Source organism: Melanerpes formicivorus, unplaced genomic scaffold (genome assembly GCF_026170545.1).
Source record: "Melanerpes formicivorus ecotype bairdi unplaced genomic scaffold, bMelFor1.0.p_v2 SCAF_2, whole genome shotgun sequence".
Lineage (NCBI taxonomy): Eukaryota > Metazoa > Chordata > Aves > Piciformes > Picidae > Melanerpes > Melanerpes formicivorus.
Genome location: NW_027142354.1, coordinates 50,833,522 through 50,849,964, shown reverse-complemented (window position 1 = coordinate 50,849,964; position 16,443 = coordinate 50,833,522).

Below are 16,443 nucleotides of genomic sequence, written 5' to 3'. Positions count from 1 at the left end.
CACAGAGGTGTTAAAGACTCATTTTACAGACACAAAAGGAGGTCCAGCTATTTAGCACTGCTGAAAGAAGCTTACAGAGGTGGTTTCCATTGCCTGTACTTAGGTATTCTGCAACTTTCCTTTTCCTCTCCCTGCCTCACTGCGTGGATCCAGTGCAGTCCCACGTGCCAGGCCATTTCCCCACACCCCTTCTATCTTCACAGCTTTCAGCATGTTCTCTCCTGGCTCCCAGTGCTCTGGCTGGGATGCTCTCCTGCTTTTCCTGCAGGCACTGCTCATGCAGGCTCTGCATAGCTTCCCAAATACCAAAGTCATAGAATCATTGAAACAATAAGGTTGGAAAAGACCTCAAAGATCATCAAGTCCAACTTGGCACCCAACACCTCATGACTACTAGACCATGGCACCAAGTGCCACATCCAATCCCCTCTTGAACAGCTCCAGGGACAGTGACTCCACCACCTCCCTGGGCAGCACATTCCAGTGGCTAACAACTCTCTCTCTGAAGAACTTTCTCCTCACCTCGAGCCTAAACTTCCCCTGGTGCAGCTTGAGACTATGTCCTCTTGTTCTGGTGCTGGTTACCTGGGAGAAGAGACCAACCCCTTCCTGGCTACAACCACCCTTCAGGTAGTTGTAGACAGCAGTCAGCAAAACCTGATGCTCTCCTTGCAAGTTCCTCTGCATGGGCAGAGCAGAAGATAAATGTGTGTGAATGGCATCATCAATGCTAAAAGCCTCTAATATCCTTGCCCACCTCCCAGTCTTTCCCAGGAAGATGGCGATGTGTTGGCACACCAGAGTGGGCTTCTCTTGCCTGTCTTCTCTGGCCATGCTGGCAGTGGCACCTGGAGTCTCAGTACACAGCCAGTGAGGCTGGCAAGAAATCAGGCACAAGAAGAGAATGGAGAGGATGAGCATGGAGGGTAGGAACAGAGTGAGGAGAAGGATTAGGGAACCTGGGTGACATCCCAGAGGTAAGGAACCGAGCCCACTCCCAGTTTTGGCTTAGTTTCCCTTGGTTGCTGATCAACATCCCATTCTTGCCCTCTCCAGTGTGTTGCACATCTAGAGAGGTGCCAGGGCTGGGAAACACCAGGGCATCTTGGGCAATGCCTACCAAGGCAGCTGGAGGTGCCCCACGAGCAGGCAAGCAAGATACTGCACTCAGTAGGTCCTGCCTGAAGATAACCCTGCAGGGTAGTTTGCACTGCAATCTGCACCTTGCTTAGAGGCTGTCAGCAGACTGCTGGTCCAACCACCTCCTTCCTGCTGCCCTCCCCTTGTTAGACTTGTTGGTTAAATAAATGTCTGGGTCTGTGCTCAGCTTCTGCTCGTTCACCATGTACTCAGAGGGAAATGAAGAGCTGTGTTTATACCAAATGGGTTTATTGAAGTATCAGAAGGCACAAATCAATTTACAAATGAAATTAGATGGTACCCCAGGAATCAAAACTGACAAACACAGAGATTTGCTGGTAAATTAACAGCAGGCCAAGGTAAAAGGCAATGCAGGCCATAAAATTAGCCAGGTACAAGGTACTCCCTCAAATGTAGAGCTCCTGGGCACGCTGCACGACTTCACAACTAAAGAACCAGCAGAGGGCTTTAAAAATCAATATTGCAGGCCACAGGGCAAAGCAGATTCCAGAAAACACTGCATGCATTTTGCAGTGGAGGATTTATTCCTGCCTTCCCCTTGTCCCTTGTGAGCCTGGGACAACACTGATGTACACAATGGCTGTGGGTTAGGGTAAGAAGGAGAGCACTGGTAGAACTGGGACAGCAAGCTCTTTTAATTCTGAAATTGGTTTGGGTAGTGGCAAGTTCAGAGGCTGAGGACCTGCTCACAATCCTCCTCCAGCACCCAGTGACACCAAGAGTTGATGCTTCCCAGTCTGGTTGTGGTACAGGGCTGAGAGCGTGCAGAGCTGCGGAGCTAGGGAGTGACATTGGTTTGGTAAATGAATCGATAAATCAGGCTGGCAGAGAGGGTCAGGGGCAGAACAGAAGCAGAGTAGTCATCACCCACTGCATGACTAGCAGGCATCTTGGCTTCCCCAGGGCTGGGTACCCCAGCTCCAGCACTGTAAAGATGATGTAATGCTGGAATTGGAATGGGCTGCCCGTGGAGGTGGTGGAGTCACCATCATGGGAGGTGTTCAGGAGGAGACTTGATGGGGTGCTTGGTGCCATGGGTTAGTTGTTTAGGTGGTGTTGGATTGGTTGATGGGTTGGACACAATGATCTTGAAGGTCTCATTCAACTTGGTCTATTCTATTCTATTCTATTCTATTCTATTCTATTCTATTCTATTCTATTCTATTCTATTCTATTCCATTCCATTCCATTCCATTCCATTCCATGCCATGCCATGCCATGCCATGCCATGCCATGCCATGCCATGCCATGCCATGCCATCCTACTATTCTATTCTATTCTATTCTATTCTATTCTATTCTATTCTATTCTATTCTATTCTATTCTATTCTATTCTATTCTACTCTATTCTATTCTATTCTATTCTATATCACCCTTGGAGGCTGGAGGATAGGCCTGGGTAGCCAGGGCGCCCCAGCACAGGACACGCTCTGGAGATGCTCCCTTCCCCCTGCTCTGCAGTGAAGTGGGTCTTTGCTGAAAGCTGAGGCCATGACACACTGCTGAGGGTCACTCTCAGACAGCAGCAAGGCACTGTGCTAAGTGTACTTTTCCACTGATAGAGCTGTCCCAGCATGGCACAAGCATCGTCCTGTGCTCCCTGCTCATCCTGAGCGACAGGAACAAGATGGCCCAAGCGTGGCTTTCACAAAGGGCAGCACCTTGGGCTTTGTTTTCTGAGCTCATTTGGCATTTTCACACATGTTTTGCAGGGCTTCTCTGACTTCTGCCACTCGCTTTTCTGGCCTCTAATTAAATAACAAGATGGATGATGAAGCTGTGACATGCACGAGGAATGACAGGGCCACCGAGTGCTACATTCCCCTTGGGCACACTGGAAAGCAGCAGGCATGGAGTGAGCTTTCCAAAATGATGTGCTAATATGCACTGAAATATGAGCACTTTTTAAAGTGAGAATAATGCACACTTCAGAAGGGACTCAAGGCTCTTCTCCCCCAGGCTGCTTTTGCCTCCCCAAGTGCCTGGTATGGCTCCGGTGGGAGGGCTGGGAGACGACCACCGGCTCCCCTGGGTGCCTCTCTCTATTCAAGGCATTGTAACACATACCTTTTTTTAAGCCATCACTGAGTTATGGTGAGCACTTGTCTCTCAAGGATGTGGGCTAAAACCCTCCTGGAATGTTCCAGGCTTTGAGCTAATAAAGGTATTAGAAATAAATTAAGTTATAGGTACCTAGTGTTAATCTCCTTGGCTTTCATTGTCTTTTGTTTATGAAACTAAATACAGTGATGCATAATAATAATTAAAGATTGGCTGGTGAGCAGGAAATCAATCCATGTCCCCTGGGCAGTCCCTGGATATCTGTTGGGTTTTTTTATGAACATGTCATCATTGTCTTACTAAAACTGAATTCACAAGCTCAGCTGATGATTGCTGTGTGGAAAGCAGTTCTGGTGGGTGGTAGTGATTTCTACAGGCTCCAGCCTGGGCTGGAAGAGGTTCAGGACACCCCATCACAGCCCTGCTTGAAGCAGACAGTGCTCCTTGCCATGGTAACCCTGTTCTGCCTGGCCACATGCAGCCTTTCCACTTGCCAGCCCCAGCTCATGTTTTTCCCAGGCAGTCTCTGAATTTCAGACACCACCTCTCACAAACCCACCCTCTGGGCCAACCCACTGGGTGCAGACCAAACTTCCCAGCTTGGGCTTAAAATCTGTTTCACTATTTCTTTGGTGGGCTCAGACTGCTGAGAGCTGATGAATCTGCAGGGGTGGGAAGTACAGGCATGGCCAGGCTTGGTCTGGGGCCACTTGGGGCACAACCATGATGGCAGCCCTACCAGCCTGGAGCAGCTGCTCTGTCACGTAACAAAAGACAAGAAACTGGTGCATAGCCTCTCCTTCATCCTCCAACCCCTTCCCCATGCACACCCTCAGCAGCAACTCAGTATCACAGTATCACAGTATCACCAAGGTTGGAAGAGACCTCAAAGATCATCAAGTCCAACCCATCACCACAGACCTCATGACTAAACCATGGCACCAAGTGCCACATCCAATCCCCTCCTGAACACCTCTCCATATTCCATTCCTCCCCTGCTGCCATCCTTTGTGCCCCTAGCTTGACACCCTCAGCCAGCTCTTCCCAGCACACTGAGCCACACTCCCATCCATAAAGAGCAGCTGAAGGAGATGTTGGCTTTCTGCCCTGAGAGAAACCCCAGCCTGGCTCCCTCCATGCTGGGACACACGCAGCCACACGCTCAGAATCAGCCACTGTGCCCAGACTTGTGTTGCTCCTTGGCTGAATGTGCCTGTGGTTGATGCTTCCTTCCTGTCAGTGCTTATTTCTGTTCTTCTAAAAATGTGAAGTGGCTTTAGGCATCCTTGTAAGCATGAAGCAGATATTTGTACCCAGGTGCTCCTCTTGTCGCTTCCCCTGGTGCTTTTCCATCTGTCCTTGTAAATGGCTTCCCCTGTTGTACCTTGTCTCAGTGAGATTGTAAAAGCTTCAGGACAAGGGCTGAATTTTGCAGTATAAACACATCATCTTGCCCAGATCAAGGTAGGCAAGGGTTGAAGCACAAGGGTGATGTGTATCAACCAGTGGAACTAAACCTTTCCTAATGTATGGGGGCAGCAGCAAAACTGGTGAGTGAAATGCCAACCTGAACTGCAAAATTCAGCTGGTTTTGGAGAGAAGTTCTCTCTCCTCTCCCTGAAAAGCTCCCTCAACACACATATAACACTGACATTTCTCACTGAGGTGCACTCTATGCATAAGAAAATGAAAAGGGTCTGGCAACCTAGACTTGTGGTAGCAGATTAAAGAAACTCAACCCATTCTCTTTGAACAAGAGGAGACAGATGGGTGAATTGATCACAGACTAGGAATGCCAGCTCAGAGAGAGCTTTGTGATGAGAAGGTCTTCAACTGAGTAGCAGAAGACACAGGCAGATCCAGAGCCTGGGAACTGAAAGCAGGCAAATTTGGAATAGCAGAGCAGCCTGCACAGGGATGGAGTGATGCACTAGCACTGGCAGGCTTTGAAAAGCACAACTGCCTGTCTTTCTAAAAGGCTAAACTAGGAGTGGATCTCAGGAAGAAGTTCTTCAGTACAAGCATGGTGAGACTCTGGAATGGTTTGCCTGGGAGTATTGTGGATGCCTCCTCCCTGGGGGTGTTCAGGGCCAGGTTGGATGAGGCCTTGAGCAGCTGAGTCTAGTTGAGAGGTGTCCTTGCCCATGGTGGGGAGGTTGGAGTAGATGAACTCTAAGATCACTTCCAACCTAAGCCATTCTGTGATCCCAGGGCCAATAGGGGAACATGAGCTAGTGTCCTGGGGAGCTCAGAATGATAACTTTCAGAACATCATGTTGATTACAATCTTGAATAACAACAAAAGATTTGGGATTGCCACTGGTAGGCTAGGGGATATAGCTGAGGCTGTAATCCAGAGGGGGTTGGAGCACTGGTGGGCTAGGGGAAATAGCTGAGGCTGTAATCCAGAGGGGGTTGGAGCACTGGTAGGCTAGGGGAAATAGCTGAGGCTGTAATCCAGAGGGGGTTGGAGCACTGGTAGGCTAGGGGAAATAGCTGAGGCTGTAATCCAGAGGGGGTTGGAGCACTGGTGGGCTAGGGGAAATAGCTGAGGCTGTAATCCAGAGGGGGTTGGAGCACTGGTGGGCTAGGGGAAATAGCTGAGGCTGTAATCCAGAGGGGGTTGGAGCACTGGTAGGCTAGGGGAAATAGCTGAGGCTGTAATCCAGAGGGGGTTGGAGCACTGGTAGGCTAGGGGAAATAGCTGAGGCTGTAATCCAGAGGGGGTTGGAGCACTGGTGGGCTAGGGGAAATAGCTGAGGCTGTAATCCAGAGGGGGTTGGAGCACTGGTGGGCTAGGGGAAATAGCTGAGGCTGTAATCCAGTGGTGGCTGGAGCATTGCCTACTTTAAAAACTCCACCCTGCAGCAAGGAAACAGCATGGATCAGCCACAGTGTGATGGACAGTGCCCATGTGCCAAGTTCACAGCAGGCTGGAGCTTGCCAGCCTGAAGCACTGTATGTTGTTTTTCTGTCCCTGCCATTTTCAAGTCCATAACAGAGCTCACCTCTATCAATATTAGCACAGGAATATGGATAGATTACAACGCGCATCCCAGGGCACATTGCAGGCCATTGAGGCTGGCCCTTGCTCACAGGGTGAAGCTATGAGCTGCTGAAGGTGCACCCAGTGGGAGTCTGGGCACAGAGACCCTCCAACCAGCCCCCTGCATCAGTCACTGCCAGCTGCTCTCCAGAGAAAGGATGTGAATTTCTGGACTCAGAGGGAGCAGAGGAGCTCCCCAGACCTCCTTGGATGAGCCTTCTGAGGTCCAGAAGGGTAATTTAAGAGTTTACACAACCCCAGTGTCAGAACTTGATAATGATTATCATTTAGTGCATTGCAATTGTACGAGAAGCAGCCCATCAAGAGTTAGCCCAGACATGTCTGGACTCGAGGTGTCCCTTAGCTGAGTAAGTCCAGCTTAATTAATGCTTCTTAGAAGAGAATAGGACAGGGCTGGCTGTGTGCCACGTTCCCAAGTGACCCGAGGGTTAGCTCATCTCCACATCTACAGATGTCTGGGGGCTGAGATCAGCTAACTTATCTCACAACAAGAAGCCCAGGGTGATGAAGCAGACACCTACAGCTCCCTGTCCTGTCCTTCACCAAGTCTGCCTCTCCTAGACACCCAGACCCAGGGTGGCAGAGAGGGCAGCTACCTGCAGCTTTCTGGAAGCAACTTGTGCTTCATCTTTTCTTTGCCAAGGCACCGCTGGAGAGCTGACCAAGGGTTCCTCCATCCTAAAGGAGAGCTGCAAAACATCTCCCCACCAAGGATGTTCTATCCTGCTTGCACTTGTTTTCAGGGCAGCAACTCTTCTAATGCACCATCCCCTTCTCCTCTTCTACTGCTTGTGAGCAAGGTGGGGGAGAGCAGGCACCTTATCTGCTCCAAATAGGCTCCCAGTGAGCTGCTCAGCTCAGTGGGCACTTCCAGGGCAGCTCCCCAGCAATGACAGGTACATATGGGCTTGGAAAAGAGATGACCAGGAAGGGCTGTGATGGTAGGTGGGAGGACACCAGAGCAATACTTCAAAATCCCACAGCTCCCAGGAGTGAAGACTGGCGCCAGGTCCCTTTCTCTGCTGCTTTCATCCTCTTCCTCTCACACAGACACTGGACAGCACTACTCTGCATCAGCCCAGCTGTGAGCTTTTTGGAAAGTGACACACAAAACAAGGCAGGGAAGCCAGATGTAGGAAGAGCTGGGCTGCCAGGGCATGGAGGGGACCTCCAGGACAGGCTGGTGTCAGGGGAGGGAAGGAAAGGCAGCGTTTACAATAGCAGCTGGCCCAGCACCTCACCTTTGTCCTCATCGTGGTTCATGTTTATTTTTGCAACAGCCAAGGCCTCTCTCACTTGTTTGAAGGGAAAGGAAAGGAAAGGGCTTGTTTCCCTCAGTCACAGAGGAATGGCAGCTGTGGTTTGGCCAGGGGTTGGCTCAGGATGCCTGTGAGAGTGGAGCTGTGACTGTGAGGCTGCTGGAGGCAATGGCCTTTAGCCTGGGGAGCAGGAAATATTAACGAGCTGTTAATTAATCCTGGGTTTCTCTCTCTCACATACATCCCTGCACATACCCACAGACACAGGTCTGTGCAAGAGGGTGTTGGCAACACCTCAGATGCCCAGAAAGGTGCAACTCTTTCTGCTATTTTCTCTCTTCCCTGTGGTCCAAAACTCCCAGACCCATCTCCTGTTGTGTGCCATATATTCAGCTGCCATCTGAGCATCACCTTGTCCTTTTCAGAGCAGCTGTGAACACTTCCCCTTCCCTGTAGTCCAGGTGGTGCAAACCCCTTGGAGAAACACCATGTCCAAGGAATAGGTATTTACACAGTGTCCTTTGCTGTGGACACTTGTTCCAGAATGCCAGGAGGCTGGTGAGGGATCAGAGCAGTGCTGCCCAAGACAGGCAGTACTTCACCCTGCTCTCAGCTGCTGGTATCCAGCCCTGCAAACACTGAGCCTCCTGTAGCCCTGTGAAAAGCCAAATATTGGCCTTTTCAGATTGCCAAATTAAGCAACCCCAGGCCCCCATGGTAACACATGCAGCACAGAAGTGACTAGGGAATAGCACCTGCAGCTTCCTCAGTGTCTTGTCCTGGACCAAGCACCAAAGCTGACCAAAAGTGTGCTGACAGCTACCCCATGGCCCATTAAAATGCACAGGCAATAAAAGCAGCACCTTGGACTGTAGAGACTGGCAGGGATGATACCTCCAGGTGGTGTTGGAGGACCTGGAGTAGGAGGCAAGGAGGGAAACATGGGCTTGTGCCATGTGCTGGGCCAGGACAAGCTTTCTGTGGCAAGTACCAGACACAGGCAGAGACTGTCTCAGCCCAGCACCCACAGCCAAACAAGTAGCTCCTGCCTCTCAGCAGGGCTTAGCAAGTGGGACCAGAGCCACATGCATGTAGTCATGCCATGCTGAGAGCAGAGCTAGCTAAAAGCTTGGAATGCCCACATCCATTGCATGCCACTTCCCTGCTTCTTAGGCTGAAACACCAACAGGATTCAGAGACAAGCTGGATCCCACAGGCATGGGCAGTCACAGCCAAGAAATCCAGCAAGGCAAACAGAAAACAAACCAGTGGCACCCAGAAAACAAGGTGCACATCAGCTTCCAGCCCCCAAGGCTTTTGACACAAGAAGGGAAATGTTTATCAACTGGGCATTCCCCAGAGCACAATGAGGAGGCAGCAGAGCTGCAGCAGGGCTGCCTGGAGGCAGGTGGGGAAGCCAGAGCAGCAGTGTCTCCTACAAAGCAGAAGCAGGCAAAGCTGCATGTGCATGTATTGCCAGTGGCTCCGGGAGATCCCTTGACATCCCACCTGCAGAAGAAACAGGTAGACGTGGGAATGGCTTTGTGCCTGCTAGAAATCAGCATCTGTGAGTAGCATCTTATCAACTGTTGTGATCTGGGAAAGCAACACCCAGCTGTGAGCCTGGAAAAGAACAGATCTGTTTATGGCTGAAGCTCACAAAGCATCTGACCCATGAGATAATTGAACTATGGTTTTTCCACTGCAGAATGGAAAGAGGGAGCTTGTCTGAGAAAGGGCACCCAGGGCCAGACTTGCTGAGCAGCTGAAACAGGCTCAGCAATACTCCACAGCCCAGCAAAGGAAATGAGAGGGAAAATAAAACACATCCAAGAGAATACACAGAGATAAAAAGCAGAAGAGAAAGATAACTGCAAAGAAAGGTCTGGGGAGGGGTGCTCAGAAAAATATGGCAATGGAAAATGATGTGCATGGGGTTTCTGTACACCATGGCAAGAAAAATTGTTATTCTAAAGCTTCCAGAGCAGAAAAGCAAGGGAAAGAGCCACACTGTCAAAGACAGGACTGAAAGTTTCTGTTATGCTCACGGGTGGTACAGCAGGCACTGCAAATCTGAAGAGAAATGAATGCCCAGAGAAGCTCAGCCAAAGCAAGGCAGATGTGTGCAGATCTAAGTCAAACATAGTGTCAAAATGGGGATTTGGGAGTGGACAGAAACCTCTTCAGCACTCTGGAAGTGAAGATGGCACAGCCCAAAGAGGCAAAGCCATACTGACTTGGGTTAGTGCACTCCATACCAGCAGCTCACAGGCCCAGTGCCACCAAACCTCAGAGGAAGTCATTGTGCAGAAGAGAAACATGAGAAAGGCCCAAGTGCAAGTGCCATGCCATGACTTGCCTCCACTACCACAGAGTGAAGTACCCAGGATGGATTTCCAGCAGGAGGAGCCTTACAGACATGGTACCAATAAAAAGAAAGGAAGGATTCATGCAGTACAGGATCTGCCCAGGGAAGAAGTACTGCGCTGGAAGTAAAAATAACAGAGGGAACAAAGTCAATTGGAAGAGAAGCTCCTGCACCAACAAGGCAGAGGCCATCACCCATTCTCAGTCTCTCATGTGACATTTCCTTCTCCATCAGCCAGATGTAGACAGGCACAAACCTGAGTTAAAATGCAAATGGAAGAGCAAGACTGCCAGGAGCATGCCAGGCTGGCAGGACAATTCCACAGCAGATGAGATTCTGGGGTAAGGCACTGAAGCCCTGCACATCACAATCCTGGCTTGGGTCTTCAAGGAGAGGCAGGAGGCTGTTTCAACTTGGACAAAAGCAAGATGAAATTTCCAACAACTGTGGCACCATAGAAGGGACACCTGCTGACTTCCCAAGGCAACAGCCTTCCTGCCAAAAAGCAAATGCAAATCACCAGATGTCCCTTCAGAGACTGTCAGGATGTGTAAAGCCTCCAGCAGACAATCTTGCCTGAGTGTCTCTTTATCCATTGTATCCTTCCCATGAAAATACACCAGGTATGGAAGATCAGGAGATGGCCACCCTGAGATGAATACTGAGAGCACAGAGGGACATGGCATCAAAAAGTAGCTGTGTGCCAGTTTTCAAGGCACGTTTGGAAAGACCATACTGCTAGTGTCCATGTCCACTGGTTTATCAAGACAGCATCAAGGAGATTTCAGAAGAAAAAACATGTCAGTCGAGGTTAAGTTGTTCAGCAGGACAGAGAAGAAAAGGACTGACAGAAGGCAGAAGAGATTCACAAATCCCTCTGCACAGAAGCAGCCAGGTACAAAGCAAGCCCTCTCATCCATGAAGCCTGGAGTTGCTGGAGTAGCAGATAGCTTCTGAAATAGACACAACATGATGTAGGCACAGAGGACAGAGAAATGGCTCAGAAGGCAATGAGGCTTCTGCCGAGTCTGGCTGCCTGGGGATGGATACACAGCATCCCTGCAGGTGCTCCAGCATGGCCTGCCCCAAGTGTAGCCACTTCACCACACCACAGTGGTTATTATTCTGTCAGATCATAGTCCAGTTCTGGGCCCCTCAGTTTAGGAAGGATGTTGACTTGCTGGAACGCGTCCAGAGAAGGGCAACAAAGGTGGGGAGGGGTTTGGAGCACAAACCCTATGAGGAGAGGCTGAGGGAGCTGGGGTTGCTTAGCCTGGAGAAGAGGAAGCTCAGGGGAGACCTTATTGCTGTCTACAACTACCTGAAGGGAGGTTGTAGCCAGGTAGGAGTTGGTCTCTTCTCCCAGTTAACCAGCACCAGAACAAGAGGACACAGTCTCAAGCTGCACCAGGGGAGGTTTAGGCTGGATGTTAGGAAGAACACTCTCCCTAGAAAAAGTGATTGCCCATTGGAATGGGCTGCCTGGGGAGCTGGTGGAGTCACCATCACTGGAGGTGTTCAGGAGGAGACTTGATGGGGTGCTTGGTGCCATGGTTTAGTTGATTAGGTGGTGTTGGATAATAGGTTGGATGTGATGATCTTCAAGGTCTCTTCCAATCTGGTCTATTCTATTCTATTCTATTCTATTCTATTCTATTCCATTCCATTCCATTCCATTCCATTCCATTCCATTCCATTCCATTCCATTCCATTCCATTCCATAAGATGAACAAGATAGGAAAGCCCAGCTGGTAGGTAGGTAAGTCTGGAATAGATTTCAGAGGAACAAAAGCCTCATGCACTAGAGTCATATAGGAACCTCTGCAAATCCTTCCCAAAGCACTGGAGCAAGACTGGTTTTAAAACCAATTAGTATTGTACTGATGCTTTGGGATCAAGGTTGGCTTAAACCATGGACAGCACTAAGAAACAGTCATGCTGCAGTTTAAAAAGCCAGCTGCAAGGAACTGAAGGCATCCCAGGCAGAACTGAACCCTAGAGCCAGGATACAGGCTGCAGCTCCCTACACAGCCATGGACACTCATGCATTCTTGTGTGGCCCCAGCACCTCTCTCACAGCAGGTGCAAAAGAAAGGGAAAACAACCAAATCAAAACAGAAAAAGAAAAGAAAAGCAAAGCACCCCCCAGAAGCAGTGCACCAAGGGGGTTGGGTTATGTAAGAACTCATTCTTCCTTTCTCAGAAGCCGTCTGCTGCTCAGAGCCTCCTCTCTTTGTATTCATCCAAATTCCTGGACTGCATCCCAGCAGCCTTCCTGGTAGCCAAATGCAGAGCCTTTTCTAATTTTTCCCCTCTCCTGCAGTGTGACAGGATCTGTTGGCTCTTGTGCTGTTTCCTACGCTTGTCTCCAGTGCTGTGGGAGCCTCTTGCTGCCAGGTTTCCTGCCTGTGTTTCCAGCTCAGAAGATCTGTAGCTGTTGGGACAGCACACAGGAGCTCAGGAACTATAAGCAGCTTAACTGGGAGCCTTAGTGCACCCTGGCACCATTGTATTTGTCTTCAGAGCTGGGACAAGACAGGAACATGGAATTCATTGCCCATCAGCTGATACCCAGGCGAGTCAGTTGCCCTTCCATGTGTTCCTGCTCCTAGCCCACATGGTTTCTACCAGCTGTATGCTTGGAAGGGATAATGGATTTTGTGCCATGTTTATCAGCTCACTCTCTGCCCTCTCCAGTTCCAGAGAGATGTTTTTTTCCCTGGCAAAACCCAGCACAGAATCCAGCACTGGTCTCCTCAGTCCTGCCAAGTGCCCACAAGAGCATGAAGTCACTCTGGAGAGCAGTGCTGGCAAGCCCTTGGGTGGCTGACCCCTGCCCCTGCCTGTTGCCATCTCAGCACAGAACAAAAATATTTCATTTCAGCTGGGACTTCTGGTTTGCATCTGGCTCACTATTCCCTGTCCACAGTCATGGGCCACTTCCCATCTACCCTGTTCTTCCTCTCTTGGTTTTGCTTCTCCTCCCCCTGCGGAACACAGCAAGCTCTTGGGGCACGGACAGCAGCATTGCAGACATGCCCCCCACAGCCCAGCACAGGGCCAGGCTGCACTGCACAGCCCAGGGAAGGTTCATTTCAGCACATGCAGTTGCACATGCAACTTGGCTGGCTGCTCAGCCTTCCCAGCACCACCCTCCAACAGGCCTTTTGGCATACATATTTATGATCCCAATTATCACTGAAGGGAAACCCAGGGTGCTGTGGAAATAAATGATTTTTAATCTAAATTGCCCAGTTTGCATACTTCACCCACCTCTGCTTAGCAGAACAGCTGGTGTTTACCAACTTCTCATTATTGTTCCAAGCAACAGAAGATGCTGGCTGGAGAGGACCAGCCACCTCTGAGATAAGATGAGCTCAAGTTTATCTCTGCCTGAGGCTCTCTGCTCTTCCACATCACTGATGAGCCTCCAACAGAGGCAGGCTGGAGGCCAAAGTCCAAGGCTGGTAGAGATGGATCACTGATGTCACACCCACGGACTCCAGCTACAAAACCTGGGCACTCAAACGTCAGAACAGCTCTGTGCAGCCATGGTGTTCAAATAGAATAGAATAGAATAGAATAGAATAGAATAGAATAGAATAGAATAGAATAGAATAGAATAGAATAGAATAGAATAGACCAGACCAGGTTGGAAGAGACCCTCAAGATCATCATGTCCAACCTATCAACCAACACCACCTAATCAACTAAACCATGCAACTGAGCACCCCATCAAGTCTCCTCCTGAATACCTCCAGTGATGGTGACTCCACCACCTCCCCGGGCAGCCCATTCCAATGGGCAATCACTCTCTCTGTGTAAAACTTCCTCCTAACCTCCAGCCTAAACCTCCCCTGGGGCAGCCTGAGACTGTGTCCTCTTGTTCTGGTGCTGGTTGCCTGGGAGAAGAGACCAACCTCTGCCTGTCTACAACCTCCCCTCAGGTAGTTGTAGAGAGCAATAAGGTCTCCTCTGAACCTCCTCTTCTCCAGGCTAAGCAACCCCAGTTCCCTCAGCCTCTCCTCATAGGGCTTGTGTTCCAAACCCCTCACCAGCTTTGTTGTCCTTCTCTGGACTCATTCCAGCAAGTCAACCTCCTTCCTAAACTGAGGAGCCCAGAAGTGGACACAGTACTCGAGGAGAACTATTTAGCAGGGGGATTAAAGCACCTGTGGTTGATCCCTGTGGCAAAGGCTCCCACCCACACCCTGGGTCTATGCAGCACACCACTAAACTTCAGGCTCCCCTTCCAAGCAGCATGCACTTTCCCTGTCCAACTGCCAGGCTTTGACTCTACTCAGAGAGGGTTTCTCTCCCTCATTTAACTCACAGGACCTGAGGTGTGCAGCAGAAGGCAGCTGGGCTGGAGCTGGATGATACATGTGGGAATAGGAAGGTTTCTCCCTAGCTTCCATCCAGCCCAGACACAGTGCAAATGTGCAGTTTTGTACAGTGGAGGAATGATGAAAGATGTCTGCTGATGATAAGTATTCTGGCTGAGTGCAGTACTTCTGCAGGAAAGAGTAGTTTCCATGTAAGCTCAAAGAAATCTGGCTACATCTACACTTCTGTCCGTATCTGCTGCTGCACTTACCAGCACTTCCCTTTTGCTTATGCCTCTGGAGGTTCACACTGGAGCTAAGATGATCCAACAATTATTCTTGTCATGGCATTTCCACTGTCCAGGGATGAGCATACGTTAAAGAAATCCAGTGCCTCTTTATTCCAGACCTTAAGTGCCCCCCGCCCCCGAGGCATTAAGCAGAAATGGAGTCAGTGTGCCAGTGTTGGCCCTTAGGTAGGCTTAGGCCAGGACTGGCAGTGCTGGTGCCTGGAGGGTTGCACTGGTGAAGGGTGGGGGTGAGCCAGGTTGGCACCAGGTCCAGAAGCCATCATGCAGAAGGAGTGAAGCCAAAGCAGGGAGGTTTCTACAGCACCCTTCACCCTGGAGATGAAGGTGCTGCTTTTAGCAGCCGTGTGAAGGCATGAGCTGCAGCACGTGGTCCCCACCAGTCCTATTTCCAGCTTGGCTGACTGAGGACTGAAGGGAGGAAAACTCCTGAGACTGGGCATGGAGCAGACAGTCACATGCAGCTCAGAAATAAGTCACAAGCCACAGCAAGATAACACCAGGTGTAAGAGACTTGATCCATCCTTTCCCTTTCCCCTATTTCTTCCTCCATCTGCTTGGGCTGGCATTAGTTCTGGTAAAGGAGGGCTGGACACTGGTGGCCAGTGCCTACCACAGGACAAATAGCCTTGATGTTTCCACAGTCCTGCTCTTCCAACCTTCTCTTGGAGCACCATCAGAGCTCTGGCCATGCTCTCCACCCTGCAGCACCTTGGGTGTGTACCCCTTACACGGTCCCTGTGCTCCCTCTCTGCACACAGACACAGACCTCGAGGATCTCAAAGGTCTTTTCCAACCTGGTCTATTCTATTCTATTCTATTCTATTCTATTCTATTCTATTCTATTTATTCTATTCTATTCTATTCTGCTCTGCTCTGTTCTGTTCATTTTCCAGGTGCTCCCTGATGGGTCTGAAAGACAGACAGCTCCCAGACACCATGCCCTGGGAATGATAGACAATGTCACCCCCACCAAGGAAGGAGTGCAGGACAATAACCCCCAGCCTGGCTACCCCAGGACCCAAGTCATCACCTGGTGGCATCCTCTGGCACAAAGTCCCCAGACCATCTGTTTCTCTCCACATTAGATTGTGCTGGTGGCCAGAGGGACCAAATACCCTCACTCTCCCTTGGGCACAGGCCCACCAGGAACTGGTACACAGGACTGACCACTTTAAGTTTCACTTTATTTCCAGCCCACATCACCAGAGATCTCTTCCAACCCCTACCATTCTGTGGCTCCATATTACTATGGAGCTCAATTAGCCCTAGCCACCCTGACCTCTTGTGCTGCTAGGGAAACAGCCCAGCTTTGTCACAGACTATAGGAGCAGGCTGGGGGACAAGAAGAGGGGAAAAGAGGCTTTATGGAACACTCACAAGGATAAAATCTTCCCCCCCCCCCACTCCCCTGCCACCCCAGGCACCACAAATTTGTTTGCTGTGACTTAAAGAGGACACATTTGCCTAAAAACCATGGGCCAGACCCACAGTCCCTGCAAATCAGGACATCACTCTCTGACTTCACAGAGCTTAGCTGATTTAGAGCAGCTGAGACACTGCCCCTCTGTGTTTAAACAAAGCCCTTTTTTTCCTCACTGGTGCTAGGCAGAAGGGCTTCAGGTTTGGCTCTGGGATAGGTATTTTAGTGAGAATGCTCTCTGCATGATTCATCCTCCACCGAGCTTAGCTTTGATAGGAGCCACAACAGCCACAGGCCACTGGTCCCCAGGTGCAGATCCTGGCCAGCAGTGCAGCACCAGCCACTGCAACCACTGGTAACAAGAGTCCTGCTGGGATACCTGGGCAGCAGCCTCAGGGTGGTGTTGGACCTCATCTCACGGGCCCAAAAGAGGGTCCTCTGCTGAGGACCAGACAGTCTGGGTGCAGCAGC